Source organism: Drosophila montana, unplaced genomic scaffold (genome assembly GCF_035044405.1).
Source record: "Drosophila montana isolate Dmon_TW-CO22-7 unplaced genomic scaffold, ASM3504440v1 contig_2481_1, whole genome shotgun sequence".
NCBI lineage: Eukaryota > Metazoa > Arthropoda > Insecta > Diptera > Drosophilidae > Drosophila > Drosophila montana.
The window spans coordinates 2,082,899-2,101,546 of NW_026997351.1; the positions used below are offsets into that span (position 1 = coordinate 2,082,899).

An 18,648-nucleotide genomic window follows, 5' to 3' on the forward strand; every position below is an offset into this window, starting at 1 on the left:
ACCATGCACTGCACAGGCAGACGGCGCAGCATAAACAAAAGCCAGCAGCAACCACGACGCTGACGACGCCGACGTTGACGTTGTCAATATAATCTGTTTCTTTCTTCTGCTGCCGCTGCCGATGCTGCCTTCGCTGCCGTCGCTGCTGCTGGCTTTTTTCGCGTGCAAGCTGCGCTGGCGAGGCGTGTGTGTGTATTGCGGCCGCGCCTCTTTGCGCTGCATTTTTCAGGCGTTGACAAATTTTGAGCCCAAAACAAAACACTAAATAAGCGACGGGGCGAAAGTATGCGCAATAATCGAAAAATGTCGGCAGCGATGAATGGCTGCAGCAGCAGCAGCAGCAGAGGCGGGTCGGCTGGCGGGCAGGGGTGTGTGTATTGGGGCCTGCCAACGTACGGTTAACGCTGGAAGCTGTTGTCTGCGCGCCCCCACAAAGTGTGGCATGAAATTGAAAGCAACAACGAAGCGAGGCGCAAAATGCAAAAAATAAGAAGAAAAAATACAAAGAATGCAAAAAAAAAAAAAGGTAAGAAAAAAAAAATTGAAATATTTTGAATATTTTCACGTGCATTTGCATAAACTGGGCGGGCTGCAGGGCGCTTGGCGGGCGGGTGAGTGGGGGGCCTGGCAACGTGTCGCATTGACAGGCATGAAGCTGCTGCACTTGAAGCGCCTGATGCAGCGGCAGCAGCAGCGGCAGCAACGGCGACGGCGTCGGCGGCAACGACAAAAGCGCCTCGCAAAAAGCTTTTTGGCAATTTGCCTTCAATTCGGTGTGTTTTTTTTATACTTTTTTTATTTTTGTTGTTGTTGCCAAGGGAGCTGGCCAAAACGGGGATGAGTGCTTTCCCAGATGGATTCGGCTTTAAGCGTTTAGCCAACAGGCACAAAAGCCATTTAAAGTTTTGACTTTTGCGCTCAAACAAAAAAGGAAACGATTAGAACTTCAGAAACTATATCTATATATGTTACGCAAATAGTTTGTACTGATTGACTGATTGTTTGATTGATTAACTGGCTGAGTGAACACAGCCCCCACCTGTGCCCAAAGCTTGCTTGAAACACATTAACAACAAAGCATCCATCAAAGTCGTGAGCCTGCGTGGCTTAGGCGTCTAAACGTTGAACTAGCAAGCGAGAGGTCGCTGGTTCAATTGCTGTCGAAATTTGCAATTTGTTTTCTTGTTTTTATCATTTGTTCTTCTTTACAAAAGAAGAATCAAGACAAAAATGAAAAGAGAAAAATAGTTTTGCTTGAGCACAAAGTTTATGTTTCTTTTAAATTTAAATACATTTATTTCACTTTGTAGTTAATCAATTCATTTGTATACATTTTGTCTTATGGCAAAAGGAGTTAAAGTTCAATGTTCTAAGCCCACAAAATTTGACGAAATTTTCTTGTGAAACGAGTCTCATCCAATTTAAGTTCCTTTTTCTGCTCATTTATAGCTTCAAGCAGCTTGATTTAAGTCTGCTTAACCTAAGTCTCGCCAAGTCAGAGCTGGCCATAAAAGCAAATCTTTCGATCTGACCAACTTTGTGGAATGCCCTTGGCTAAGATTCGTAATCCTTAGTTCTAGGCAACTTTTCTCACATTTCTGCCAACCAAGGGAATGACATTAAGTCATTTCTGGCGCTCACCATTTGCTGCACATCCATCTCCCCTCTTCTCTTTCTCTCTCGCTCTCTCCCACTGTCTAACAAACTAGCAAAATGTGCCGCCTCTCATCGCATTTTGCACGCTCCTCTTAGTGCTGACATGCAACCGCAAAACCTATGCAACATACACACACGCACGCACACACACACACACACAGCACGTTAACTGAGGAGTCAGCTAACAGGAACAAAACAGGAAAAGATATAGCCACATCGCAGAGCCAACTAAGTCAAAGTCCTCCAACAACAACTGCCACAGCAACTCATCTGGTACCTGTTCTACATATATACATAGATACATATACATGTTGGTTTGTGTGAGTAACTAGGCTGTGCCCCGGCTTGCCAGAGGCAGTCAGTCGGCCACTCATGCGCAGGCAGAACGAACCGCAGACCAGACGGGAAATGGGCATGAAAATGGGAATGGAAATGGAAATGGGTTTGGTACTGGGAATGCGAACGCGAACGCGACTGAGACCGGCTCTGAGTGTGGCAAAGTTGTTCTCCTAGTCTTCTCGACAACATGTGGTTGTCTCTGGAAGCAAAAAACAGGCAGATGAATTGCGCACGGCAGAGTGGGAAAGAGAGAGAGAGAGAGAGAGAGTGCGGAATGATGCTCTCGTGGTTTTCTATACTCTGCTAACAAAGTGCTTAACGAAGTATATGTGCTTTTTTATTTATTTATTGCAAATAGTCGAATTAACGAGTGTCAAAAATAGATCAACTAATTAATTAAATAATAAAGAATGAAAAAAAAATACAAGCAAATAAATCAATATAAGAAAAAAAAAAAAAAATATATATTAAATTAATAACTAATGAATAAATAAAAATATAATTATTAAAAAAATTGTAAACATAAATAAATGTAAATTGCGTAAAAAATTTGGAAACAAAATAAAACAATAAATAAATAAAATAAATAACAAATAAATATAAAAATAAATAACTTAAATAAATGAAATATTAACTAAATACTAAACATATATATATATATATATATATATATATTAAAAAATTAATCAATACATAAATGCTGTATGCGTAGACAAATTAAACAAATACTTAGCAAAGGTTCAGCATGATTAAAACTTAAATAGAAAAAGAAAAAAAAATCTAGAATGAACGTCTATTGTTGGCACGTCGACGACTAAATACCCTTATAGCTTACTATTTTGCTGATATTTAAGCTAAATTGAGAAGCATTATTTTTAAATACACAAATTTTGTATACAAAGAGCTCGTGAGAGGATAATGTTGGTCAATCTAAGCTGATCAGAAATTTTCGACAGATCTATCTTTGGCAGGTATATAGTATAGTAGTCTGATGCTGATAAGCTTTGGTTCATAGCGAAAGTAACAAATGTCGGGTATTGCTCAAAATGTCTTAAAAGCATCCCATGAGAAAATTACACCAGAAAGTCACGTGTGGCTCTATGGCTATATGCATATACATACATATATATATTCTTGTATAGCCGCGAGACACGTTCCTAGCTGTTAAACAGAGTATTGCGCAGTCGACTGTTTGTTCTATTTTTTTAGCAACTTTTCTCAGCATTTCTTTGGTGAAATCTTGTATATATATTTTTTGCTGTATTCGGATTTTCAGATTTCTTGCAGCTGACCCTGAAATCTTGAAATTGATTATAGATTGAAAACTGAATTCTAGCTGAAAATAACAATGCGGCAGGCACTTGAATTAAATATTATGCGAAGGGTTTTGCGGCTGCAGCTCTTTGTGGCACAGGCTCAGCAAGTGTGTGTGAGTGTGTGTGTGTGTGTGTGTGTGTGTGTGTGTGTGTGTGCTACATGCAACATGGCCCGGGAGCTGTACAACGGCAGCAGCAGCAGCAACAAGAGGGCAGAATTAATTCAAGAGTGCTCCTCATTAACATCACACACAATCTGACAACGATAATGACGATGTTCATGATGATGAGGATGAGGCATGCCTCGGGCGGCACATAACTCGTTCAACTTCACATGACGATAATGATGTTGCTGCTGTTGCTGCTGTTGCTGTTGCGTTTGTCTTTGGGCCAAAACATGCGTCGCCTTTGTTGCTGTTGCTGTTGCTATTGTTGCACGTTGTATGTTTGCTGCTTGGCTGCCACAGCCAAACGTCCCGATGTCCGCGTCGCCACAAGCTTCGACTTTTTTTCTTTCTTTCTTTCTTTTGGCTACGGCAGGAATTTGTTTAAGCCATACTGCAACATGGGCAACATCGGCAGCCGCAACAACCAAAAAAAAAAAAAAACCGGTTGTCTTTGCATATTTTTTTTTTTGGATCTTCTTTTTCTTCGTAAACCGCTTTGGCTCCATTTCGGTCAGGGGCCCCTTCAATCATCCATATTCACTTTTCCCAGGCGCCAAAGTTGTCAATAAAATCGACAGCGTCTGCAAATAATTCATCCTGCGCCTGTAAGCTTTTCGTTTTTTTGTCCACAAAATAAATATCAAATATTAATTATGATTTTTAACATTGTTTAGAGAAATCTTTTTAATAATTCCAACTAAATTCTTCAACTGAAATAACTATAAGTTAACCCACAAAAAGGAAATTATTCGTCTTACATTTTAGATTCAAAGTTGTGTTAAAATAATTTGTTATTAAAATTGATATGGATGTTTAAACACGCTGCAAGGCTGTGTGCTGCTAAGGGGAAATTCTGCCAGATCTGCCAGATATATATATAGCGAATGCAGGCACGATCTGCTTGTACGAATCTGTCTTGAAAGGCAGCTGGCATTAGAGAAGACCAGATTTTGCCAAAGCATTTAATTTGAGACGCTGTTCGATCAGTTCACATATTTAAAGATCATTTTTTTCGAGAGTTTCTTTGACAGTTCTCGGAATGCATTAACAATAAATTTAACTGCGGCGCTGCATACGACGAGCCCCAAAATGCAGACACACACACACACACACCTTAATGTCTCGCTGTGTGTGCACTCCAAATGCCAACTACAAAACAACTAAGTAGAACAAACGCCAAAGCGCAGCAACAAAAGTCAAATGCAAGAACAAACAAAGCGCAAAAAACAATCCCATCAACAACAACAGCAACAATTACTGAGGCAGCGGCAATGTGCACACATGTGCCACCAAATTGTTCACACCTCGACCCACAGCCAGCTCTAACACTTTGTCCGCTGCCACCCCGCCACCCTGTCCTCCTGTCCTCCTGTCCCCCTTCCACCCGGCCACACACACTTTGGCTGCTGCTGCGTCCACTCGAGACGCACACGTGCAGACGTCGTCCCCACCGCCGCCGCATTATTATTATTATTTTAATTACACAAAAAAGTAGAAAATAAAAAACAAGTCGGGACAGGGCACTTGCATGCAACCGACTGCACCATACTCTGTTCGCAGCAGTCCGAACACGTGCGAACCCGAAATTCCTATTTAATATTATTTTTTTAACAGAAGAATCGAAGCATAGTTCCCCTCATAGACCATTTGGGGCAGAATATGGCCCAAAGCAAAAGAAACTTGCATCCCAAACATTCTGTCTAACCATATTTCTCAGATGCCAACTTTGCTCCGAGATCAAAGACATTGTATTGTAGCTAGAGATATTGCAGAACGAACAAATAGGACTAAAATTTTACATTTATATTCAGATTTTGGGAATATATGACTAGCTCAGGCTTGAAACAAGACCTGGGTTCTGGGACCCACCTAAAAGCAGACAGTTGGTTCGAATCCCGTACCGAACTACCAAAGCAACATTGTTTCTGGTTTACAGTCCTGAAGAGATGTGCCTTTGACTCCCTCTCTCTCTCTCTCTCTCTCTCTCTCTCTCACTCTCTCTCTCTCTCTCACTCTCTCTCTCTCTAAAGTTCTCCCACTATGTCATCAATGCATACAAAGTTCACTTGCCGGCAGGCTTCAGTTTTCAGTCACATTCATATCATATCAATGCTCCTACTTTCGATACCCTTTAAAAAAAAGTCACTTAGGGTTTAATGGTTTTATGCAAACAGCCAAACACCTAAAGTACATATTTTCGAATCGTTCTAGCCATGTATTACTGTCTGTTTGCCATTTTCTATGAAATCTAGCCTATCTATTCTTCTGTCGGGCACAAATTTCAATGCGAAGAGGGTATAAATGAGCCACTTAAACTGCGACAGATAACAAGTGGCTTTCGAACTGTGATTTTATAAATCAAAATAAGATTGAAATATGTGGGGTTTGCTCGCCTTGCGCCAGTCTCAGGCGTAACATCTATATACATACATGAATTTATATCCGAAGTTTGGGATCTTTGTCTTTGATTATGACAGCAACAAAAAACAGAAACTAATATACTTCTTTGTGCATTTCGCACTGGGTATAACGAGTCGCAGTTGCAGCACTCAACTGGCAGCTCGGACTTGTGCGACAAGGGCGCCCCACACACACACACACACACACACACACACACACACACACACACACACACTCCTCTATGGCTCGCACTTTTCACGTGAGACAACTCCTTCATGTCGCACACATGTTGCCCAACTGAACGAAAAAATCAAGAGGGTTTGCCTGTGGCAGCGGTTGCGGGGGCAACGGCAACAAAAACTTAAAATCGCATCGAAAGAGTTGGCGACAGCTGCGACGAAAAGTTTGCAACATTTGCCGGGAGGCAGCATTTGCAAAGGGCGCACTCGCAACTTGATTGCACATCCGCATAATCGGTAATTTATCGATAGGCACATGCGCATACTCGATAAAGACAGCATTGTTTGTCGAACGTTTTCTACCAAAGGTTTTATATAAGTAAATCTTATAGATTTTTATGGATTAGTTTGTTTTTAATAGCTGCAATAATTCCGCCTAAGAGCAATCGATAACACTTTTCTGGTATCGATAGACAAATTTTATGAGTTGATGCTTGCTGCACCCAAACATAAATAAATTATTTTTAAATAATCGCATGGCAAAAGAAAACAAAACATGGTTAAGATTATTATAAAATACGTAAACGATAATATATGTGACGTTATCGATATGTAATCGAAGATTTAAGGAGAGATTTTCGACATTTTTTGCATATATCTGATTGATCAGCGATCAATTGTAATCATTTATCGTGGCATAACTTATCGATTAGTGTAAATATTTTCAAAACTATCGAATAGAAACCCATTTGCATACATATCGAAATCATCTCGATATTTGGCTCTGCTCGTGCAACAATCGCCCGCCATGCAGCCAACAGACACGGAGTTGCAATTCTATATATAAAACGCGCCTCGCAGCTTCGCATTCCACTTCCACATCTCAGATCGTGCCACACGAAACGGCATGCATTCATTTTAACTTTGTTTCCCCCCCCCCCCCCCTTTTTTTCTTGTTTTGTGATTTTTTTTGCGGCAAATGCGTTTCGTGAGCTTCTCGAGAGCAGTGCACAAAAACCCAGACCCCAAAGAAGCCACCAGCTAAATATAAAATAATTCCGAGCCAAACCGAACCGAAGCAAAGAGAAAAAAAAAATAAAATAAAAGCCATGCAATGCCAGACAATTGAAAAAGCGCTAAGAAACTGAAACAGCCAAAATGATAATAGGCACATTTTACAATAAATCAGCTAAAGAAAATGTTTTATTGTTTTTTTTTCTTATTTTTACGCTCGTAATTTGGGTTTTGCGGTTGCCAAGTTTTTTTTGTAGTTTTTTTTTTGTTTCTTTTATGCTGCATTGGGTCTGGGAATTAGAACTGCGCGCGTTAAGCTCACACGATTAAGCACGAAGCGTTGTGCACAGCTGATCTTCAAGAGATCTAAAGGTATTTTGGGGAGGATATCTTATTTGAGAGAGTGGCTTGATGCCAGCTTGAATGATTGAAGTACACACATCCTACTCCAAAATTGAAAACATTTCCATTAATGAGCTTATTACTTTATACGAATAAGAAGAAAAATCACTATAAATAAAGGAGTTCGTCCTGACGAAATGATTAGCTATCGACGTATAGCCCAAACAGTATGAGCAAGCGGAAGGTCGCCGGTTCAAACCTTTTGAAAAATATAAATTTAGAGAAAACAATCCAATGAAGTCGAAAATGGAGGGGAATTTAACAGTAATAATGAAAATTCTTTTGTTCTGTGTATTTCGTCAACAAAAAAGCTGTGGAATATTTAGCGCATACTAAGCACGATGTTTTAGGTTCGAACCTATAAAAAGAAGTTAGAAAACAGAGCACTTTTATTTTTAAATTTTTTTCTTTGAGCCCATAAAGTATATATTTCCCTGATCAGCATGAACAGTCGAGCTTATATAGGAATGCCCGTCTGTCCGTTCTGTCTGTCTGTCTGCCCATCTGTCTGTCGGAGTATTCTATCGCGTAGTATCGATACTTTCTTTACAATTGCAATATCGATACAACCCACTTATTCATATTTCGATACATATGTCGCCATTCGCCTCCTCTCTCCTCAAGCGCCGGGTGCTAATTTAATTAGCGGCTCTTTGGGATTGCGACGGTGGCAAAAATGTCTTGTACTTACTTATATATATTATACACTCTATATTGACCAGCTGATTGATTGATTGACTGATTGATTGGCGATCATATTGACAGTAATTACCTTTGTTACAATGTTATTTGACTTGAAATGACTGAGAAACTGGGCATAGACCAAAGTCGGATAACACCAGCTGATATATGTAAATGCATATACACCGGCAAGCAGTGCCCGGCATTGCACGGGTTTTCATTCATTCGGAAAGGTTATTCGAAAAATTTGAAGCTAATCGAATGAAAGCCAAAATAGTTTCGTACAGCTTTTCACTCTGTTTTTAAACATTACAAAAATATCTTTCAAAATCTCACCAATGCAACTACCTTGCCCTAATACCCATTCAATCAATCAATCAGTTCAATCAATCAGAAACAGTTTAATACACATAGATGAGTATATGCAAGGAGTGGATTTTTATGCAAATGATGAGCTTTTCGACTACCCAAAATTTGTTTCTACCAATTTAGCGCAAAGCAAGCGCGCAACACTCCCAACTTAAGCGAAGAGGGGGAAAAAAAACTAAATACGTATATATATATGTATATATGTATATGAATTGAAAGCAAAGCAAAAAGCACATAGACCCAAAGGCAGAAGTGTGTAAAGAGTGCAATGCCAACAGATTTATATATATAAATATACATATATATGTATATATGCCCAGCACACATACATACATATGTGAAAACACACACAGGGCACACATACATACACACATAGATGGGTTGGTTTTTAGCTCATTATGCCAGCGGTTTTTATGGCGCCATCGCGCATCAGACACCTGACAATATGGCAATATGTCAATATGTCAATATGGCAATATGTCAATATGCCCATAAACATGCTGACCGATATTCGCATTGATTTACAATTATGAATGAATATGCGAAAATGTATGAATTAAAGGCGAGCACCTTTTGTCTGTCTGTTCCTATGCATTATGAAAAGGTATGGTCTGCAAGGGTATTAAATCTTCGGCGTGCCGAAAACTGCCCTTCTTTCTTGTATTAAATTGTATTTAAGCCAAAACTTACAGAAGAAGTGCTGTTAAAAGTTTTGGATGCGGAAAGCAAGGGATGAGGTTTCCTTTTATTATGGGGAAATGTCTGGTAAGAAATGTGAATGGTTTTTCTTACAGGGAAATTTCTATTAGCAACAAGTTAAACTATTTCACATTTAAATAAAGAGTAAAATTGTAGTTCTATAAAAGATCCGATTGTTTCCGATTGCCGATTGTTTCAAGTTTTTATTTTTAGGTTCAAATTTCTTATATTTTTGTCCCTTAAAAAAGATCGCGCCTGATCTGGAACAGTTTTCCAGCATTCGCTGAGGGGCGCCTTATTCGAAAGAGAATACAGGATGCGTACTGACAGAGAGTGAGAAAGAGTGGGAAGAGCGAAGGGAAAAGAGAGAGAGTTTTAACTGTTTTTATTTATAAAATATGTCTATCAAGACCAAAATCTAAAGAAAAACTTGTTCTATACTTTTCATTAAAGTAATTACAAAATAATTGCATTAAAAATATGGAATTCCTGTTCTTATTTTGATTACACTTTTCCCGACGGCGTCTTTTATAATGTACAAATTAATCCCAAAATATTATAATCAAACATACAATAAAATACAACAAAATGAAAATAGAGCAAATCAAAAGATCGATGACATAAAAAATTATGTTTAAAAAATGAATTTCGAGTAAATTCTTAAGGAATAATACCCTACGGACAGAAATGTTGAGCACATTTTTAAGGATTAACACGCTATGGAAAGGCATGTTAGGTACATTTGCTAAAGAATAATACCCTACACAGCCTCGCGCAACATTAAATATTGTTGTTTGAAAAAAAGACAACGAATAGATTTTTTGTCCCACATAAACAATAAGTTGCCCTAAGAAAATCGGACCTTTACATTTGGCATTTTTCAACTTTTCCGATTTCAAATTTAAGTAATTCGCGTGTTTTAACTATACCAATACCTATATATACATATGTACATATAATATTGGTCCGATCACTGATCACGATAGGTATTTCACTCTTCTATATACGCCAGGAATCGGGCAATTTAATTGCAAGAAAACTTTCTTAGATTGAGATTATTTGCTGCTCAATTTTCATTCAAGAGAATTAACATTATTTGCACGCTCTTTCATCGGCGTCTCCTTTGTTTGATTCTGTTCTCTACATTCTCTCTCTCTCTATCTCTCGTTTACACACACTGTACACTATTCACTTTTGGGCCTGCGACCGTTTTCCTGCTGCCCACACAAACAAAACAGCACAACAACAGCAAACATTTGCGCATGCTTTGGTATGTGTGTGTGTGTGTGTGTAGTCTGCACTCACCTCTTGCTTGGACCGCGGCCGCCTCTGCCTGTGTCGCTGCTTGTGCCTGTGCTGTTTCTAATTCTTGCACAGTGATCAGCGCGGCTGCTCCTGTTGCGCTTGCTCTGCCGCTTTTAACAGCAGCAGCAGCAACAACAACAAAACCACACAGCCAGCAGAGCAGCTGCTGCTGATGTTGAGAGGATAGGCGTCAGCGCTGGCGTCGCTGCTGTGCGTAGCAGCAGCAGCAAAAAAAAACTAAATTTGTTTTTGTTGTATCGGCTGCTGCGGCTGTAGCGGCTGCTGTTATTATTATTGTTGTTGTTGTATTGAATCCGGTTTTAAATTTCTTTCGACTTGGTATTTCTTCTTATTTGCTTGTACATCAAAAATTTGTTTTTGCTGCTTCTTTGGGTTTTCCTTTTACACGCTACGTGCATACATACATGTGTGCGTATGTTCGTGTGTATGTGTGTGTAGCACTTCACGTGTAGCAAAAATAGCAACAAATGCACTTGAAATTATTTTTCTCTTTTATTTGCACTGCGCTTCTAGCGCCAAAAAAAACGTGCTAAGAACCAAAAAAAAAAAACAAAAAATTCTGTTGTTGGTATTTGTCCTGCTGGCCACGCGGACCGCAACTTATGCTAAGAAAATTTTATTATAATGCTATTTTAATTGAGTAAAGGTCACAGGCAGCAATAAATAACAACAATGTTAACCGTTAGCGCCTAGAACCAAATCACGCGCGCAAAACGAAGAACGAAATTTTTACGCAAACTGCGAACCGTTTACAAAACTGTTAAATGCGACGGCGACGGACGTGAAACACACGCGTTCGATTTGAATGCCGGCAAAAGACTAACATCATTGGCTAACAGACAGCCGTAAGGTTGACGACGCTCTGTTAAGCGAACAGGCTTGCTTAACAGCGCTGTTGTCGCAACATGTTGCTGGCGCTGTCTGCACAGTGGCGTGAACGATAAAGCAACTGAAACAAAACGTATTTTTATGCGAATTTATGCAGGGCACAACGCAATTAGAAGCAGTTTTTTTATGTGGGCGTCAAATCAATTAATTATTTCATTAATTGCATGCAATATGTTAAGATGTTGTGACTTCATTGCTTACATCGTGTATATTAAACACGTTGTTGTATAAAACAATTTCCTGCACTTTATTGAAAGATGAGATGCAGTAGTCAGATAAATAGACAATACCTCAGAATAATCAAATGAATATATATTCACATTGTTCCCTGCGGTACTTATTTCTCACAATTAATTGCCTAAGCTATAAGTGCACACATATCAGCAATAAACCAGCGTCATATTCCACGGTGCGGCGCACAAATTATTGAAACACGCATGCGCGCATGTCAATGGCTGTTGTCGAGCATGGAACATGTTTGACCTGTAAAGTAACAGGTGTTTACAGCATTGCGACTGAACATACATGTCCGCAAGCATGTTTTCTACATACTTGTATGGTAAATATTACAGCCTCAACAATTTATGCAAAATTAAATACATTTCAATATAGTGCGTAGATATAGCTATTAATTAATTATGGTAAACTGAAATCTTAACTAAGTCCGTTATTAAACATTGCAATGTGCCGCAGGTGCGCCGGCGCAAGCGAGATGCCAGCACTAGAGGGTATTTAAGTACGTATGTATGTGTGTGTGTATATGTATGTATTAATGATCGGCTCGGGGCGCGTTGCTCGGTGCGAGTCGCGTTTACTCAGCATTTTAATGAGTCGATGTCGCATAAGTTTGTTTTTTTTTTTTGCTCTTGACTTTGAGCATTTGAATAGACATAGGCAATGGGAAGAGGAGGGGGACGGCGAGGGTTAACTTTATATTGTGTAATTAATAGTTGTTGTTGCTGCTGCTGCTAGTGCTGGGTAATGCATTTAAATGCGATGGGCAACGCACCTGCCACTGCCGCTATTAAAATAGCTGTTGTTGTTGAGTCTATTTGTTGACCTTGAGCACGGCCCAAGCACCAATGTCAAGCATAAGCCGGCGAATTTTCGTCTAGATTTTTGTTGTTGATTATTTCAGTTGTTTGACTTGCGCTTCTATTGGCTATTTACAGTTCACTTTAAGCGTTTAAATTATGTGTTTACCCTGTATACATATAGGGTATACTCAGGTTGTGCAATTGTCGCACGGCGCCACTATTGGGCTTGGAGCCGGCTACAGGGTATTTCTTGGTCGATTACTTCCTTATTGAGCACTCTTCACTTTGTTCTGCATTTGAGAAACGCAAATTAAACCTGAGTCTCAGTTTCCGTTTCAACTTTGGCCATTTGACGGCTGGACACGTATTTGACATGCCACTGCTGCAGAGGCGGCTCCCGTGGAGGCGTGGCACTTGCCAAATTGAGTGCAAACTCTTGTCCACTGACAAGCAATCAATCAAAACTCATCACAAACAGTTTTTTTTTTTGTTTTTGGGGCAACTGCAGCAAGGACCGTTACGAAGAGAACGCTGCTCGCAAATTTCGGCATTGGTCCGTTATTCTATTATCCAGCTCTCAACTCTTCCCCTCACCCGTTGGCCAACATCTGCATGCTAAGTATGTCGTCTCATTAACATCAAAAGCATTAACATTTGGATGCAGCCTAGAAAGTCAACCCTCTCTGCACACACACACACATACACACACACTTACACACACACAGTTAGATACGTTACGTTTATGTATGTCTCTTTCCTTCTCTCTCTTTCTTTCTGTCTGCCTCTCTATTTTATCTGCTGGCAGCGCCGCCGCTTCGGCTGAACGCGTGAGGAACGGCAAAGTTTCAATTAAAACTCAAGAACAACCGAAGCTGGGACGCAGTGCGTCATGCTACGCTTGCCAGAGTTATTAAAAGCAGCAGCAGCAGCAGCAACAACAACAAGCAACAAAACCAACAGCAAACAACAAGTCAACAAGCCAAAGAAGCGTTGAAGAGTAAACACAACAACAACAACAACAACAACAACAAATGCTACAGAAGCAACGAAGAGGGGGCGGCAGAGAAAGAGAGCGGGCAAAGTTTGAACCAGCACCAAAACTCATCAACAAATCACGTTAATCAGTCAGAGCGCCAAGTTCTTATACCAGACGGCTGGTTGAATAGCGCGAGAAGCGAAGAGAGCGAGGTAAGTTAGAGTTTAGTAAAAGCATTTGGGGCCAAAGTCTCTGTTCGTTGCAGCGGTAATGAAGTGCAGCCAGGCGAGGCAGCGCCAACGAGCAAAGCGTTGAATTTGGTCTGCCAGAGAAACCAGAAGAGAGTGAAACGATCTGCATAGCATAAGCTAGGCTTGGCAGAGAGACAGAAAGAGACAGCGCATGTGGCAGAGAGGGGGAGGGGTAGGCAGCGTACATCAAAGCAGTGCCAAAAGTGATTTGACTTTGACTTTGGACTTGGACTTTGATTTGAGGCTTTTGCTTTCGTTTCCATCCGCCTATGCAAATGAAAGAGAGCAGCAAGAGCGAAGAAAGAGCAAATAGCCAAAGACGAACATAATACGAAGCATGTAGTTAGCTATGTTGTTTTGTTGCTTTGTCTTGTACAGAATGTTTAATTGCTGGGGAAAAAATTTAGATATTATCTTTAAAGTGGAAACTCAGCAAATTTGCAGTAAGACAAAAAAGCTTTTAGCTCATTAGAGAAAAACACACACTTATAATTGAAATGAGGTAAAAAGTGCATTGAAAGCTCTTAAAAGCTTGGCGTAAAGGTTAAAAGTTCCTCTAATAGTTTTTCATTGGTCAAGAAATTTGTTCTCTTAACTACGAGAAATTCAATGTAGTCTAATGATAGAAAAGCTTTGAAAGCTATTGATGATTTGCATAACAATGCTTTGCAGGTTTCTTAAAGCTTTAAACTAGTTAGATTAGTGTGTTAATCTAAGGCTAAAAGCTCCATAAAGTGCCACAACTATGGCTTAGGAATTTAAATGCAAAGTCTTACGAAAGAGGAGCTTTGAAAGCTCATTAAAGCTTGGTTAATTTATGCATTTAATCTAATTAAAATCTAAAGCTGTAAGCTCGATAAAACGCCTGAACTAGGACTTAGGAATTTTAATGCAAAGTCTTATAAAAAAATGCTTTTAAGGCTCGTGAAAGCTTAGTTTATTTATGTACTTGATCAAATTAACAGCTTTGATTAATGTGTTAATCTAAGGCTAAAAGCTCGATGAAGTGCATCAACTATGACTAATTGAAAAGTTTATGAAAAATAAGCTTTGCTAGCTCGTAAAAGGTTCGTTTTTTAATGTACTTGATCCAATTAACAGCTAAACAATGCGTTGATGGTTTCGTAATGCTTTAAGTTAGTTTGATTAATGTGTTAATCTAAAGCTTAAAGCTCGACAAAGTGTCCAGAGTTCTGCTTAAGCAGAAAACCTAAGTAAAGTGCGATTCAATATGAAAATGAAATTTTGCTAGTAAATTGCGAAAGGACTTTGAAGCAAAGTACATTAAAAAAAACCCCTTGGCTTTCGGCGGGGGCGGCTGGAGCTTAAGCTTAAACAATAGATAGCTGGAGGACTCGATTAATGCATTGAAAACTGCTTTAGCCGAGTCTTGGCAATTTACCGTTATGGGCCTGTTTACATGCAGCAGCCCACCCACCGCCCCCTGCTGCACACCTAGATAAATTGTGCATCCTTCCTTTGCCAACGTCGCGTTGACAGCTATAATTACTTTAATGATGATTCCAGCTTTGGCTCACGGGCGGGGTGGCGTGTGGCTCTGGGCGTGGGTAGAAGCTGGAGACATTGACGGGCTGGCTTTCGTTTGTGCGCGCTTAAAATGCAATTATATATGCATTTAATAATACTCATTGCATACTTTGGAGAACCGTATCATTTATCAAGCCAATGCAGCTGCAGCTGCAGCAGCAGCGGCAGCAGCAGCGGCAGCAGCAGCGGCAGCAGCAGCAACCGCTCGCCGGAGATTAATTTAATTGAAATGATGGCAAATCGAATTTAAACAACACACGCGGCGTATGCGCAATATTGCATTAAGATTCATCCGCGAATGTCGTGGCTACGCACATACATACATGCTCAATGCAAGTGTGCGTATGTATGTCAGCAAGTAATACTATTGAATATGATGTGATATATTAAAAAATTATAATTTGCTTTATACAAAACATCGGGCAACAGTCTCCAGAAGCGTAAACATCGATATTAATGTCATTTATTGCACATGTCATTGTTTATTAACTTCATAAATTAACATGGCTATTTAAATATAACTGGTGTCAATTCCAATTGTTCCTTTTCTTTGTACTCAAAACCCTTAGCTGTCTCGTTGCCCATTTGAATTTCATTCTCAATATGTCCTTAATTGCACAAAAGGAAAACTTTCTGTCATTATAATGATATTAATGATGAAAATGATAACAATAAAAATAAATAGATTAATAACAATATCAATATAAATAATAAAAAACCATTTAATGATAGGCAAAATCGATCGATAGGGAAATCGTTTAAGTTGTATGCATTATGTATTACGAACGTGTCCGGACGTGGTTCGGTGTCCTTTGGCTCTGTTTCTGGCCCTGTTCTGGGCCAATCAAGTTGCGGTGCCACGCCCACCATTATGCCTACAATCATTCAATTAAAAAGTGCATGCCGCGCAATTAATATAATTTTCAAGCAGCGAAAGCGAAGCTAAAAGTTTTTCGGTCTGCTAGCTCGATACGTGTTGTGCGTGGGTGTGTGTGTGTGTGCGGGTGTGCGGGTGTGCGTGTGAGGCATGGGTAGAGATGCATGGTTGGGTGTAGGCGTGGCACTAGGCAGTCTGACAACCATGTTGGCAGCTGCATGGAAAACTTGCAAAAGTTTTTAAGTGACTTCTAATAGCGAATTATGATGGCGTTGCAGGCGGAATGCGCAAGGCGGCAGGCGGCAGGCGGTGGGCGGGCGGATGGGTAGCAGGGCACGACGTACGGGAGGGTACGGATACGCTCTTGGTTTCCGCTAAAAGGAAGGCGGCCAATTTTCAATGCAATGGCTGCGGTTCCTGGCGGCAGCGGGGTTTTGGCCAGGATTGAGCTGAAGTGGAGGCGTGGCTGCTGGCATGGCAAAAAGTTCACGCTTAAAACTTGGACGATAACTTCATTGTACTGCACCGCAAGTGACACACACACGCACACACAGACACAGCTAAACAGTGTGTGCGTGTGTGTGTGTGTGATAGAGAGAGAGAGAGAGGGCAACAGAGTGCGATAGCAAGAGTCGTGCATAAACAGAGCTCACTTTTAACAAAGTTATTTAGTTTCTTCCTTCCGCTTGCGGCTCATGTGTGTGTGTGTGTGTGTGTGTGTGTGTGTGGGTGCGCGCCTCCTGATATAATAACAAAGTGCACTTTGACATTATCATCAGCAGCGCATGTCGCCGTCGCTGTCATCAAGTAAGCAGCAGGCAGCCAAAAAACTCTGCCGCTCTGCTGCGCCTGCTGCCTGGCACGCCCACTCATTTGTGTTCGGAGAGGGCGGTGAGGGGGCGCTTGCACCAAAAAGTTGCACGTTTTAATGAATTATGCGTACATTGATAATAATTTCTTGGTTAGTTTTCACCAATGCCACGCTACACGCCGCGCTCAGCCCCGCCGCGCCCCTCTCTAAATTGTGCAGCGCCGCCTAGGCTACAGCCACGCCCACGAACAACAATCTGCACGAATATAAAAGTTTTTGCACTTTTAATAAGGCCACGTTTATGATGTTGAAAATGAGGATGTTTCTTGGCTGCTGCTTCCTTCATAACTCCAGCGACGACAAATGTCAAAAAGTCGTCAACCAGCTGAAAAAGTTTTACGAAGCTGACAAAAGTGAGCCGAAATGTTGGCAGCATCCGTTAAGAGCGACGCCCCTATAGCACCAGTTCTGGATATAAAAATAAACTCTCAAGTAAATGCTCTGCGCGCTTGTACGTATATATATATGTATGTGCAGTCTAGGGCACTCTACCAGAAGATACCCTGTAATTGTGTTTCTTCGTCCATTTTTTGTCCGCTCAAGGGGAGTGTTCGCCTAATAGAGGGCCATTCGCTTGATTCATCTTGGCTTCAGAGAAAATGTCCGCCCATTAGGCGTGTCCGTCTAAGAGGAGTGTCCGTTGGGAGAATTTTCACTGCATAGAGGAAAACTCTAATAAAAACGTCTTCCAACGATTTTGATGAACACACCTTTTTGTGTGAAATATGCGTGAACAACTAATTTTTATATATATGTAATGATAAAAGCTAAGCACGTGCAATGCCGGGTAATATAAATTAAACAGTATACTTAAAAAGCGCAAGAACAGCGACCTTGCTTCTGCTACCCTTTGCCCCACACTAAAGATAATTTAATCGGAAATAAAATCGGCGTTTATTGTCCGATTGAAATGTGTTTTTTTAATGCTTTTGGATGTCATTCAAATGTGTGTATACCTCTCCAGCTGTATGTTATTTATCTGTATATTGTTGATCTTTTTGTAAAACTATACCATATACTTTATTTTGGTATTTGGTATAAACCTACCCTTATACATATATATATAAATACATAAATAAGGGCAGGTTTATACCAAATTTTGAATCCTTTGCGCTTCTTCTATCGGAGTAATGCTGAAAATTTATATAAATGTTATTTTAACTTGTGGAAATATGGAGAAACCTTTTCTGCTCGAAAACCTACCCAATTTCAATATGAAGAGAGTTAAAAAACTTGACAAAGCCAAAATTCTCTCTGTCGCTTATCCTAGTATCCTAGTATATATTTTTTTGTATGGGTTGGAAACCCAAACAACAAGTTGTATTTTATTCGAATCACGTTTCGAACCAGCTACCAGGCTTGCGGTTCGATCCGTGAACCTGAGTTTTCATATATATTTAAACTTTTTAACGAAACAATTTCTTTTTGCTCCGAAATATAACCGTACATATTTACATATGTCTTTCTAAGTTAAATTAATTCTTAGAAATAGATGTTTCGCTTGGGGTTTTTGTGCGGGTTTTGTCAAGTCTGTTCTAGCTTGCTTTAAAGTTGGCTTCATAGTAAAAAGTCAACTGGAATTTCTCACCGATTCGCTTCAAAACTTTGCAACTCTGCCTGTTTTAACTTAACATGTTTCCAATCTGGGCCTA

General features: G+C 40.1%; 1 long non-coding RNA gene across 1 annotated transcript in view; it reads right to left on the reverse strand.

Moving 5' to 3' along the window:
* Positions 1 to 11,354, reverse strand: part of LOC135428517 (uncharacterized) — a 55,679-nt gene extending 44,325 nt beyond the window's left edge. Inside the window, exon 1 of the long non-coding RNA XR_010436264.1 lies at positions 10,528 to 11,354. This is a non-coding gene — a long non-coding RNA (uncharacterized LOC135428517). The remainder of the gene's footprint in view (positions 1 to 10,527) is intronic.
* Between the last annotated feature and the right edge of the window lie 7,294 nt (positions 11,355 to 18,648).